Source organism: Rhinolophus sinicus, chromosome 12 (assembly GCF_057876585.1).
Source record: "Rhinolophus sinicus isolate RSI-liver-muscle chromosome 12, RSI-T2T, whole genome shotgun sequence".
Lineage (NCBI taxonomy): Eukaryota > Metazoa > Chordata > Mammalia > Chiroptera > Rhinolophidae > Rhinolophus > Rhinolophus sinicus.
In genome coordinates, this window is record NC_142512.1 from 14,249,225 (window position 1) to 14,264,002 (window position 14,778).

General features: G+C 37.4%; 1 pseudogene; it reads left to right on the forward strand.

Annotated features, from left to right (window-relative positions):
* The first annotated feature begins 2,734 nt into the window (after positions 1-2,734).
* LOC109454423 (large ribosomal subunit protein eL24 pseudogene) lies at positions 2,735-3,252 on the forward strand (annotated as a pseudogene).
* The last annotated feature ends 11,526 nt before the right edge of the window (positions 3,253-14,778 follow it).

Sequence of the window (14,778 nt, forward strand, 5' to 3'; positions counted from 1 at the left end):
GCAAACCTTAACAACAGAATGCAAAGGATTCCCAGGTTGGTAGTACACCCAGGTGCCCAGCAAAAGCAAACTCAAATTCTCTCTATGTTACCTCAGTCAAGGACTCAAAGTTCTCCCACAGATAAAATTCTATGAAAAAAGAGCAGCTCACAATCTAAAGCTATAAAAGCCACAACAGAGCTAAAAAAGAGCTAAAATAAACTGCAAAATTATACCTACAAAGACCAATGTCCTGCCAAACCACATTGGGGCCAGAGGCAAAAGGGAAAAAAATCACCAATATTGGGACTTTTAAAATTTAAAATGTTGATATTTCATTCATCGTGAATTTTTACATTAATTTTGACTTTTAAAAATATCACTTTAAAATATTGTTTATCTTTTTAATTATGAGTTTTTTGTTCCCCCTTAAATTTTGTGCCTGTGTCTTGCTTGCCTCACCTTAGGCCTGGCCCTGGCAAAGACTTCACTTATTGTAATTGCCAGAAACAAAAGATAAGTTAACACTGTGTACAGTGAGTGGTATTTTTACTATTCACTAATATCTATTTCTCTCCCTGCAAGAAAATTACGCTTTGCCACCCTTTGAAGTTAGTTTTGATTTACAATGAATGAAATGCGATTGGAAGTGAAAGGCGTCACATTTTGACGGAAGCTTTTAAAATCAGTGTGAGCTTCACCAGTTTCTTTCTTCCTCTACCACTACAACCAACAAAATTCTAGGCAGGGCTGCCCCATCAACCTAAGCCCCAGAATGAGGATGATGACATAGAACACAGGCCCAGCAATCCTGAACTGGGGGGAAAATAATCTTTGTTGTTTAAAGCCACTGAGGTAGGTGTTCAGGGTTTTGTCTTGTTTCGTTTTGTTTTTACCACAGCATAACCTAGCCAAACTTGACTGATACATTTATGGGAATTAAAAAAAGATGTTTGAAAACTTGACCAAGATATAAGAATCTATAAAGAATGTTCAAACAGGGGCTTTCAGTCAAGATGGTGGAGTACGTAAACACTGTGCTTGCCTCCTCCCATGACCACATCAAAATTATAACTAAACTACAGAACAACCATCATTGAGAATCACCTGATATCTAGCTGAACAGAAGTCTGATAACTAAAGATATACAAAAGAAGCCACATAGAGATTGGTAAGAGGGATGAAAAAACGGAACAGGCTGGTCCCGCACCCACGTATGGGGGTTAAAAATTGGGAGGAATAGCTCAGCGATGAAAGACTCCCCTGAGGAGCAAGGGGTCCAGCCCCACACCAGGTTTCCCAGCCCAGGGTTCCAGTGCGGGAAAGAGAAGTCCCCATAACTTCTAGGTGTGAAATCCAGTGGAGACTGTGGCTGAGTAAGGGAAGGCAGCTAGAGTCCCAGGCATTCCTCTTAAAGGGCCCTCTTGCAGATGTACTTGCTGATGGACTCACTCAGTCTGAGCTCCAGCCCTGGGACAGCAGCTTGAAAGGTGCCAGGAACATATGGGGAGGAATTGAATTGTTTGGCTTAGGGTGAAGGCTGGAGGGGCAATTTTCTCCAAAACAGAAGTGCTGGCAGAAGCCATTGGTCCTTTGTTGAGCTCTCCCCTGACCTAGCCTGCGTGAATGCAAGCAGGCACCATACCTGAGTCTCCATCAACCTGGCTAACACCATTCACCCCATTTGGTGATTCCCTGAGACCCTACCTCACTCAACTTGCAGGCCCACCCAAACTGCTTCCAGTGGCTTTTCCATACAAATGGCCTGTCACGGCTCTGCAACAGATTTTCCTAAAATCTCCCAAAGGTTCACAAACCCTAAACAAGCAGCATGTGGCCTCAGCATGACCCAAACACTTTGCTAAGCAGTCCCAAGCTTGGAACTAGCTGCAGCCAGCCTCAATTGGCAGCTTAGCCTCTCCCAGGTACCTCCAAGTCCAGCACAAGTGGCAAACATCTGCAGATCACTTTGCAGCTCATACCAACCGGCCCCAGGCAGGGCACAGGCAGCAGGCTGAACTTGGCCTGCACCAGAGCCCCTCCCATGAAGCCTCAGAACGAACACACCTAGTGGCCAGCTTCAGATCACACCAGAGCACCATCCAACTACCTCTACAAACAACACACAGAAAGGGCAGACTCAGCAGACACCAGAGCCCCTCTAAAGTAAATCTTTCTCCATAGGGTCAGCCCCTGCATAACAGCTCCTCCACTGTAGTCATGGCCAGTCCTCACAATCAATCAGCCTGAGGATCAATCCCTCCCACTGACATGGCAACAGCAGTCAATACTCAATTACAACAGGAGGGCACATACAACATGCAACAGGCACACACCTGGAGCACCCAGCTGAGGTGACCAGAGAGACTGTGCCACTGGCCCCATATGACACCTACTACATAAGGCTGCTCTACCAAGACCAGGAGACATAGCAGCTCTAACTAATACATAGAAACAAACACATGGAGGCAGCAAAAATGGGGAGACAAAAAAACATGTCCCAAATGAAAGGACAGAACAAAGCACCAGAAAAAGAACTAAACAAAATGGAGACAAGCAAATCTACCAAATGCAGAGTTTAAAACACTGGTTATAAGGATGCTTAATGATCTCAGTGATAACTTCAACAAAGAGATAAGAAACATAAAAATGGAGAGAGAAAACATTAAAAAGAACCAGTCAGAAATGAAGAATACAATAACTGAAATGAAGAATACATTAGAGGAATCTTTCCTTCTTTCCGGCAGCCGCAGCCATGAAGGTCAAACTGTGCAGTTTCAGCGGGTACAAGATCTACCCTGGACATGGGAGGCAATACGCCAGGACCAATGGGAAGGTTTTCCAATTTCTTAATGCAAAATGTGAGTCGGCATTCCTTTCCAAAAGGAATCCTCAACAGATAAACTGGACTGTTCTCTACAGAAGTAAGCACAAAAAAGGACAGTCAGAAGAAATTCAAAAGAAAAGTACCCGCCAAGCAGTCAAATTCCAGAGGGCCCTCACTGGTGTGTCTCTTGCTGATATAATGGCCAAGAGGAATCAGAAACCTGAAGTTAGGAAGGCTCAACGAGAACAAGCTATCAGGGCTGCCAAGGAAGCAAAAAAGGCTAAGCAAGCATCTAAAAAGACAACAATGGCTGCTACTAAGGCTCCCACATAGGCAGCACCTAAGCAAAAGATTGTGAAGCCTGTGAAGGTTTCTGCTCCCCAAGTTGGTGGAAAACGCTAAGTTGGCAGATGAGAATGTTAAATAAAGATATGACTATAACTAGATTGTGGCAGAATTTTGTAAATGAGTTCCTTTCTCTGGAGTAAGACCTCCCTAATGTAAGCCTCTTAGTTGGAGAGATGTTAGGCAAAATGATGTCAACAAGCTCTGTATGGGTAAATGCAAGCTTTGCTTATCTGAGCTGTAAGGGCATGTTACACAGACTACACTGTCTTAACTTTCTGGTTATAACTGTAAGTACTAGGGTGCCGTGTAGATTTAGTCTAGGTTGATTGCTAAAGAGGCACTTTTTCCTATAACTTGTGTCTGCAGAAAGTAAACCTTTTTAATGAATTATTTTCTTAAGTAATCCTTTTCCATCAGTAGACACATTTATATTATATTGGATTTGCCTTTTGTTCGCTGGTATCTCAACCTTTTATTAGCTAATAGCTGAGTTATAAGTGCTTAAAACTATCAGCTGTATTAATCTGCTCTTGATTTCAGATTAAGAAGTTGACATGGGGTGATGAACACACAATGGGATTTATAGATGATGTAATACAGAATTGTACACCTGAAATCTATGTAATTTTACTAACAATTGTCACCCCAATAAATTTAATAAAATAAAATTTAAAAAAAAAAAAAGAAGTTGACATGAAGAGCACAACTTCTTGAGTAGCATGTACTTAAAAATTCCCAAAGCAGTTTGTTGAACTTGGAGTTTGGCAGAGCCATAGTTGAAATTGTAAACATATCTGAGTAGCCTGCTGATGTTCAAGAGGCATATGTATATAAAATGTGATATGGAAAATAGTAATCATAATTTATGTTAAGAATAGGCTTGACTTCTACAGAAAGTAGGTCATTGCTACATGCAAGGATACAACAGCGAACAAGCCACATCCTCTTGAGAAACATGCTTTTTCACATACAGGAATACTAGGTGAAGGCAAAATTAGACATCAACACTTCCCCCCACCTCTGTTCTATCCAAGATGATGAAATTGATTATTCTTTCTAGTGCTTGTTAAATTCAGGCATTGTTTTAGGTGTTGATCATAACAAATCAATGAAACAGTCCCTTTGGGGAAACTTAAGCTAAAAAGATGTGTAAAATCAACATAGATATGCAAGACGTATTGATTAGTTTTTGCTTAGAAATATTAAGATTTTGCTTGAAAAAATCTTTATTGTGGTAATGTTTTCTTTATGAAAATACAGGGGGCAGCCGGATGGCTCAGTTGGTTAAAGCATGAGTTCTGAACAACAAGGTTGCTGGTTCGATTCCCACATGGGCCAGTGAGCTGTGCCCCCCACACACACTCCCTCCCCCCCGGACCTAGATGGAAGGACAACAACTTGGAGCGGATGGACCCTGGAGAAACACACAGTTTCCCCCCCAAAAAAAGAAATGAAACTACAGGGAAAATAAGATTATTTGTCTGTGAACAAGGAAAGGTTAAAACCAATCAAAATACCCACTGTGAGTACAGAGCTACAGGTTCCACTTTTTGGAGACAATAAAAATGTACTCTTAAAGCAAAAAAAAAAAAAAAAAAGACTACATTAGAGGGAATCAAGAGTAGATTAGATGAAGCAGAGAACTGAATCAGTGATTTGGAAGATAAGGTAGCAGAAAACACCCAATCAGAACAGCAAAACGAAAAAAGAATCCAAAAAATTGAGGATAGGTTAAGGGGCCTCTGGAACAACATCAAGCCTACCAACATTCACATCATAGGGGTACCAGAAGGAGAAGAGCAAGAGCAAGAAATTGAAAACCTATTTGAGGAAATAATGACAAAAAACTTTTTTTAACCTGATAAAGGAAATAGACATACAAACCCAGGAAGTGCAGAGAGTCCCGAACAAGATGAACTCAAAGAGGTCCACACCAAGACACATCAGTTAAAATGCCAAAGGTTAAAGGCAAAGAGGGAAACTTAAAAGCAGTAAGAGAAAAGCAGCCAGTTACCTACAAGGAAGCTTCCATAAGACTGTCAGCTGATTTCTCAAAAGAAACTTTACAGGCCAGAAGGAATTGGCATGAAATATTCAAAGTGAGGGAAACCAAGGACCTACAACCAAGATTACTCTACCCAGCAAACCTATCATTTAGAACGAAAAGACAGCTAGAGTTTCCCAGACCAGAAAAAGGTAAAGGAGTTCCTCACTGCCAAACCAGTACTACAAGAAATGTTAAAGGGACTTCTTTAAGAAAAAGGGGGAAAATAAAAAATGTGAAGAATAAAATGACAATAACTACATATCTGTTAACAATTACTTTAAATGCAAATGGATTAAATATTCTAATCAAAAGACATAGGGTGGCTGAATGGATAAGAAAACAAGACCCTTATATATGCTGCCTACAAGAGACTCACTTCAGATTGAAAGACACACACAGACTGAATATAAAGGGATGGAAAACCGTATTTCATGAAAATGGAAGCAACAACAAAAACCTGGGGTAGCAATACTCATACCAGACAAAATAGACTTTAAAATAAAGGCTATAATAAGAGACAAGGAAGGATCCAGTAATCCCACTTCCGGGTATTTATCCGAAGAAACCCAAAACACTACTTCGAAGGAAATGTGCATCCATATGTTCATTGCAGCATTATTTACAATAGCCAAGATATGGAGATAACTGGGGCAGCTGGATGGCTCAGTTTGTTGGAGCGCGAGCTCTCAACAATAAGGTTGCTGGTTCAATTCCCGCATGGGATGGTGGGCTGTGCCCCCTGCAACTAAAGATTGAAAACAGCGACTGGACTTGGAACTGAGCTGCACCCTCCACAACTAGATTGAAGGACAACGACTTGGAGCTGATGGGCCCTGGAGAAACACACTGTTCCCCAATATTCCCCAATAAAATTAAATAAAAAAGATATGGCGACAACCTGGGTGTCCATAGATGGATGAATGGATAAAGAAGAGGTGGTACATATATACAATGGAATATTACTCAGCCATAAAAAAGAATGAAATTTTGCCATCTACAACAACATGGATGGACCTAGAGGGTATTGTGCTGAGTGAAGTAAGTCAAACAGAGAAAGACAAATGCCATATGATTTCACTTATATATGGAATCTCAAGAACAAAATAAACAAACAAGGAAAACAGAAACAAACTCATAGATACAGAGAACATTTCAATGGTTGCCAGCTGGGAGGGTGGTTGGGGGGGTGACAAAGGGGAAGGGATTAAGATGTATCAATTGTTAGTTACAAAATAGTCATGGGGATGTAAAGTACAGCATAAGGAATATAGTCAATAATATCGTAATAACTATGTATGGTGTCAGATGGGTACTAAACCTATTGAGTGATCACTTCGTAAGTTATATAAATGTCTAATCACTATGTTGTGCATCAGAAACTAATATAATGTTGTATGTCAACTGTAATTGAAAAATTCAAAATTATTTAAAAAACAAAGAATCATGAAGTAGATTTGGAAAATAGCCATATATAAATTCTAGAAAGAAAAAAATATTTAAAAATTAAAATAATAGATGAAATAAACAGAATAGGCTTAACTAAAGAAAATAGTGAATCAAAGGATAGATCTGAATATATTCAAGAGAGACAATGTGCGACGGGCCAGCCGTCACGAGTCGATGGGTTCCCGAATGGGGGAGTGGGAATGAATAAAAGACACTCTCACATATGATGGCGATCGCGGAACTTCAGTGATCCTGAAGACACTAAGTTTATTTTACTGCACCCATATAAGCAGTTTGAGCACGTGCAAGTATGTATTAACATAACAAATGTAAATTCTTTAGCTTTCACATAGAGGATACAAAATTCACCGAAACTCACAAGTAATTATCTTATCAATTGCCCTGATAGGCATCAGCCTTCTGTGTCTGGGAATGGGCCGCTCCCACCAAATTCCTCAGCAGCTTACAAGCTCAAGATCCCCTCAGGTGCAGGCAGAGACAATTGCCTCAGGGGGAGGAAACAGGTAGCATAAACTGAGCCATTCTGCAAAGCTCAGAGTTTCCTGTAACCATGGCTCCCCACACAATGTGACCAAAAAAAAGAGAGAGATTAAGAGATATGGACAGTTAAAGTCAGAAAGCCTAATATATATCTAATCAGAATTCCAGAAGGAGAAATTAGAGAGAATGGAAAAAAGGTAATATTTTCTAGAATTATTGAGAGATATCAATCCTTATCTTCAGAAAGGCCACAATATCACAAGAGGGCTGTGGTAAACATAAAGGAAGCCACATTTAGACATGTGATAGTAAAATTATGAAATACTAAGGAAAGGAGAACTTATAAATAGCCAAAGGGAAAAGGCAGATTTCATACATAGGAAAAGCAATTAGACTAATGACTGAATTCTCAACAGCAACTAATGAAGCCAGGAGACAAAAGAATAATGTTTCATGTTCTGAGAGAACATAACTTCCAATCTAGAATTCAATAACCAGCAACTCTATCTTTCAAGAAAAAAAGTGGAAAGACACCAATCACAAAGACCACATACTTTGATTCCATTTATATGAAATGTTCAGAATAAGCAATTCTATACAGATGGAAAGTAGATAAATGGTTGCTTAGTGCTGGAAGGGGGCATGGGAGCAATAGCTAAAGATAATGTGGTTTCTTTTTCTCAAATGATGAAAATGTTCTAAAATTAATTGTGATTATTGCATGCATCTGTGAATACAATAAAAATTATTGAATTGTACACTTGAAATGGGTGAATTGTAATACATATATTATATCTCAATAAAGTTGCTATTAATTTTTTAAAAGAGAGAGAAGAAGAAAGGTGAAGTTTCACCTCCAGGATGGCAGCATGAGGAGCTCCATGGACCACTTCCCAGTGAAACAGATATAACTGGTGAAAACTATTTTTAATGTATTTCAAAGTTTGGTAATTGTCCTAAGAGTATTCCACAGATAAAGAAACATTTATTCAAGAAAATTTACTAAAACTTAGTAAGAACAGTGAGAGTTTATGGTATTTGCACCATGACCTGCTCCCTCTCTACATTCACACTCCTCACCCCACTCCCCAGCTCACTTTGATGGAAGCTCCATTCTGGGCAAGTGTGGCCAAGAAGACAAGACTTGCTCTTCCCTCAGCTCTTGGTCAAGGGATACAATAGAAACAGGCCTTACCCCTGGTATGGCAGGCGAAGAGCCCTGGAGACCCAACTGTGCTCACCTCAGCTCACTCATAGGGCTCCATGCTGGGGAGAAGCCAGCAGAGAAGATTGGAGGCTACCACCCCCACTCAGCATCCAGGGTAGTGGCTCAGAGATTTTGCCCAGGGGGTCAGGGTAGTTCACAAAAACAGAAAGATCTGACACTATCTCCAAAGAACTGACTTTATTTGAAACAAGTTTAAGTCTTAGGGCACTCTCTAAAACAGTGGAGATTTTGGTGGTAAGCAAATAAGAGGAGGCTGGTAGTTCATTTTAATTAAGAGCAACAGTTAAACCATAGACCAGTTAGTTCACCAGCAAGAACAAGGCAGGGAGTGAAAGAGAGGAATAGCTAAGGGCTCTCTTGGGATCAGAACAAAGCTTAAATAACTGGCTTCAAAAACTACCTTTGCCATCCACCACAGATGAGTAAATATTTGCAATTTGAATCTAACCAAGTTAATTGCCTAATAAAACAAAAGCACACAGTCTTTGGAGTAATATTGTAGAATCCAGAGTCACCATAACATAACATTGACAATGTCCAAATACAATCCAAATTATATACAAATAACCAGAAAAATGTGACTGATTCAAAAGGGAAAAGGAAAATCAACAGAGACCAACCTTGACATAAAGATTGGAATTATTGTACAATGACTTAAAACAGCTCAATGAGGTAAATAAATACACTATTTTTCCCACCCTTCTACCACCTCCCCCCCCACACTCTGGTTCAAGCCGTTGTTTCTCAGTCTAGTTGTGTAGGACACAGCTCTCTGGACCATGGTATTATGAGCCTTGCGCTCCCCCCAGCTGAGGCAGTCTCAGCAGCCCCAAGCAGCTCACAGCAATTCATGCCAAGGTAGCCCCCAGCAGCACTCAGCAGCCCGAGGCAGCTCACAGCAGCCTATGCCAACCTCCAGCTGCTCATGGCAGCCCAGCTCCAGGGAGAGCTGTTGCTCACAATCTTAGCAGTAGAGGGCACTGCTCACTGGCCCATGTGGGAATCGAACCGACGGTCTCGGCGCTAGAAGCACGGCACTCCAAACACCACCTGAGCCACCGGCCTGGCCCAATATACTCTTATAATGAGTTAAAAGTTAAGAAATTTCAACAGTGAGAAAGAACAAAAGAAAGATAAACAGACACACATAGTTCATCCTTGTTTACTGATTCCGTATTTTCAAATTTGCTTACTTGCCAAAATTAATTTGTAAGACCAAAATCAATACTCATGCTTTCATGGTCATTTGCATGACATACAGACCAGACTCACCCAACATACACATTCACAGTTGATGTTGAGCAAGGCACTCTACCTTCTTGTCTCAGCTCTCACACTGTAAACAAGTGTCCTTTTCAAGGTATATTTAGTGACACTTTTTTTTCCCCACTTATTTTGCTTTTTGTGGGTAATGTTGCTGTTTAAAATGGTCCCCAAATGTAGTACTGAAGTGGTGTCTGGTGTTCCTAAGTGTAAGAAGGCTGTGATGGAGAAAATATGTGTGTTACATAAGCTTCATTAAAGCATGAGTTACAGTACTTTTGACAATGAGTTCAATAATAATGAATCAACAATATATATTAAATAAGGTGTCTTTAAATAGAAACACACATAAAACAAGGTTATATCTTGATCAGTTGATGAAAATGTGACCCAAAGCTTGTAGGAACCTAAACCTGTACTTCTCCTAGGTGCAGTAGTTCAGTATTCACTAATTCAGTGTTCGCAGTGACTTTATAGAACATAGCTATCAAAAATAATGAAAATTAAATGTATATACCAATGAAAAGTCTAGAACTGAAAAATGTAGCATCTGATATGAAAAGTTCACTGAATAGGCTTAATAGCAGACTGTAGATGACAGAAGAAATTCAGTAAATTTGAAGATAGATTAATAGAAATTATCTAAAGAAGAGAAAGAATAAAAAAATTGAAAAAAATGAGTAAGAGCCTTAGAAACATGTGGGAAGAAATAAAAAAGTCTAACATGCATATCACTGACTACCAGGAGAGGAAAGAATATGGCAGAAAAAAATATTTAAAAGAATAATGTCTAAAAACTTCCCAAATAAGGTAAAAGACATAAATTCACAAAATCAAAAATCTCAGGAAAACTCAAACAGGATAAATAAGAAAAATATGCCTAGGCACACCAAAGTCAAACTGCTGAAAAGCAAAGATTTAAAAAAAATATATTGAAAGCATCCAGAGAAAAATAACACAAGGAAATAATTTTTTCAATTTTATCAGAAACTATGAAGGCCGGGGATAGTAGAACATCTTGAAAGTGCTAAAAGAAAAAACAAACCTGTCATATCAGAATCTTATATGTAGTGAAGATATCCTTTAGGAATGAAGGTGGAAACAGATATTTTCAGATAAAAGAAAACTGTGATCATTTGTCACCAGCAGTGCTGCTCTGTAAGAAATTTCTTTAGGCTGAAGGGATATGATACTAGAGAGAAAAGCAGACTTTCAGGAAGGAAGGAGAGCATAGGAAATGCTAAATACCTAGGTAAATATAAAAGACTATTGTTTTCCTCTTAATTAAAAAAAAATACAGTTTAACTGTTTACAGCTAAAAAGCTAATGAAACCATTTAAAAAATAGCAGAATAAAACTGAAAAAGTAGAAAGGCAGGAAATAATATAACTAAGAACAGAAATTAATTAGAATTCAAACATGTAATAGAATCAATAAAGCCAAAAGCTCATTTAAAAGTAAAAAGTGCCAACCCTATGGCAAGATGGCTAGATAAACAGAGAACAAATAAGCAATACAGGAGACAAAATGGTGACATAACTCCAGAAACTGAAGAAATTAAACAGGTAATAAAAATAAAGTATGATGAATAACTTTATTTGAAAATAAGTTTATATGAAAATACAATTTACTAAAACTAAGTCAAGAAGAAATAGAAAACATGATTAGTCCTATTAAGGCAATTGAATCAGTACATATATCTTCTCACAAAGAAAATATCTAGCATCTGGCAAATAAGTAATCCTATACCCTGAAAAAAAACAAACCAGAAAATGAGGGAATAATCCTAAATACATTTGAGGCTAGCAGACCCTTGGAGAAAACATGTTTCATAAAATTTAATATTCATTTATAATAAGATCTTTTAGCAAACTAGATATAGAAGGGTACTTCCTTGATAAAAATTTAAAAACCAAACAACTATAGCATATAGCATACTTCGTTGTGAAACAATGAAAGCATTGCTTTTTAAAATCAAGAGTAGACAAAGATGAGTTATTTTCCTAGTCAAAGCTTACTCAAATTCTTCAGAGTATAGTAACACAGGAAATAAGTTTTAGTAATTGGAAAGGAAGAAATAAACTTGGCATTATGTGTGTATGATATGATTGTACACAACAAACACATAAATTATTAAGAGAGATTACAGATTTTGCTGGATATAAAATCAATATACAAAAAGTTATTTCATTTCTGTACATCAAGGTGCTAAATAATGATATATAAAAATAAAAAATATATAAAGAATCTAGGAACAAATCTAGAAAAGAACTGCAAATTCTGTGAAGAAAAATTGTACAATTTTATTAAGGATATAAAAGAAAAACTAAATAAATGGAAGTATATGTTTTAGGATAGTAAAACTCAATGTAGGGAGGTCTGTCCCATACCGAGCTATGGATTTAAAGGAACTTTAACAAAAATCCTTGCTGGTTTACTTTTATGGGCTACCTCTAAATATTTTATGGAAGAACAAAGGGCTAAAATTAGCCAAAATTGTTAAAAAAGAACAAGGTGAGAGGGAGTTACTTTACCATATACCAGAGGTGCCAAAAATATGTATACAAGTGGCCACTTTTGTCAATGTTGCTCAAGCAGTAGTTTGCCGTAATCAGAAGTGTCTAGACGCTGATGGTAACCACTTTGAGCAGCTCTTGTAATTGCAGAAGTCAAACGTGACTTGTATTCATCTTTCGTTATCGGTATATATTATTACAATTTTAATAGTTTTTTCCTTTCTTAAAATGTGTATACATTTTTTTGGCACCCTCTGTATTTAAAATATAACACATATAGCAATTAAAAATAATGTGGCAGAGGAAGAGCAAATAGACCAAAGGAACAGAATAAAAAACCCAGAAACAGACTAAGTACATATGAAAACAATTTAGACAGAGAAGATAGTCAGATAGGTTGAACAGGATGACTCATTTAATAAATTATGCTGGGACAATTAGTTATCTACATGGAAAACAATGAAATTGGATCCCTTCTTCCCATCAAATAAAAATCAATTTAAGTGGATTAAAGGCCTGAAGGTAAAAGGCCAAACTATAAAACTTTTGGAAGACAATATAGGAGAATATTTTATAGAATAAGGATGGATTTTTTAAACAGCATACAAAAAATACAAACCATTGTAAAAATTGGTAAATTTAACTACAATGTTAAGAACCTGAGCATTTGAGATCTTGCTTCCCTGCATATGTCTTAAGTTTGGCTCAAATAAACTCTTATAAAAATGCAAAAAACAAACAAACAAAACCCTCAAGATACCATATAGAGTGAAAAGCCAAGCCATTAAACTGGAAGGTTATTTGCAACATAGATAATTAACAAAAGAACAAGGTGAGAGGGAGTTACTTTACCATATACCAGAGGTGCCAAAAATATGTATACAAGTGGCCAAAATGTATAAATATCTCCTACAAATCAATCACGAAAGACAACCAAAGGGAAAAAATGGAAAAAGTCAAACGCATATCATAGAAAATATTTGGCTCATAACATGTTCAGCCTCCTTGGTAATGCAGGAATTGCAAATTAAAAGCAAAATAAAATACTATTTCGCACAAAATAGAAAGGCAAAAAAAAAAAGAATTTGGGCAATATCGTTGAAGAGATTGTGGAGCACAGGAAGTCTCGTTCTCTGCTGGTGGGATTGTAAACTAGTAGAATCATTTTGGAACACAGTTTATTACCTAGCACACATCCAATGATCCAGTTCACAATTCTATTTCCAGGCTATACCCTAGAGAAACTCATGCATGTGTGCACATCAGACAGGTACAGTAATTCTCATGGTGGCAATGTTGTAATAATAAATATCCATCAACAGTAGCATGGATACATTATATATTTAAACAATGTGACAGTATTTTCTATAGTAAAAATTAATGGATAATCTATAAACCTCAATGTAGATGAATCTCTAAAACTTAATGTTGACTAAAAGAAGCATGTCACAAAGGATGTGATTTCATTTATATGAAGTTCAAAAATATTAAGTAACATTCTTAAGGATGTATGCATAGTAGTCTATTAAGAAAAACAAAAGAACTAACAAGACATTCAAGATTGTGGTTACCTCTGGGGAAGAGAGAAGGCCATTCTATAGCAGGAGCATATAAGGGACACCAAGATTCAATTTCTTAAACTGTGTGAGAGTATACAGGCATTTCATTTTATTATTTTAAAGCACATGAAACTTACACACACATAAAAGGGAACACAAGAATACTGCAGGAAATCAATCCATACTATCTAAAATGCAGTGTTTTTAAAGATAGCCTAACATTAAACTATTTCTCAGTTTTCATACTGCATTTTTTTGTTAGAGAGACCTTTTAGGAATATTTCTTATGGAGAAATATCAGTGATAGGACATCCAGCAAAGTCATCAGTTTCACTTAACTTTTTTCTTCTTAAAAATTACTGAATTTAAGTAATTAAGTAGTGTGTGCTATAGACTGAATGGTTGTCTTCCAAAAATTCTTGTTGAAATTGAATCACCAGTGTGATGGTATTTGAACCCAGGGCTTCGGGGAAATACTTAGGTCATTTTGGGCAGAGCCCTTATGAATGGAATTAGTGTCCTATAAAATAAACCCCTGAGCGCTCTCTTGCCCCTTGTGCTCTGTGAGAACAGTGAGAAAAGGGCCAGTGAAAAGATGGCTGTCTGTGAATGCGAAAGCAAACCTTCACCAGGCACCAAAATCTGCCAATAACCTTGATCTTGGATTTCCCAGCTTCCAGAGCTGTGAGAAATATTTCTGTTTATAAGTCAGTCTATGGTATTGTTATAGCAGCCCAAACTCAATACGGTATGTAAATAATCCCACTCTTATTAAACAATTTCTAACTTTCTGTCATTCAATAATGAAAGAGACGTCTGGAATCATGTTCGCTAACTGCCAACACTAGTTTCTTGGTGATGTGATTTGGGGAGATCTGTTATTTTTTTTCTTTCTATAGTGCTTGGAGGTCTTTTATAATAAATATATATCCTTTTTATAAAAACAAGTCATTTCTTTCCAAACAAAGATCTGAATATAGAAAAAAGAGATTATCTATAATCTTGGTGACAAATTAATCTTGGCCAGATTACTTTACTTGAAATATTTCAGTTTAAAAAAATGA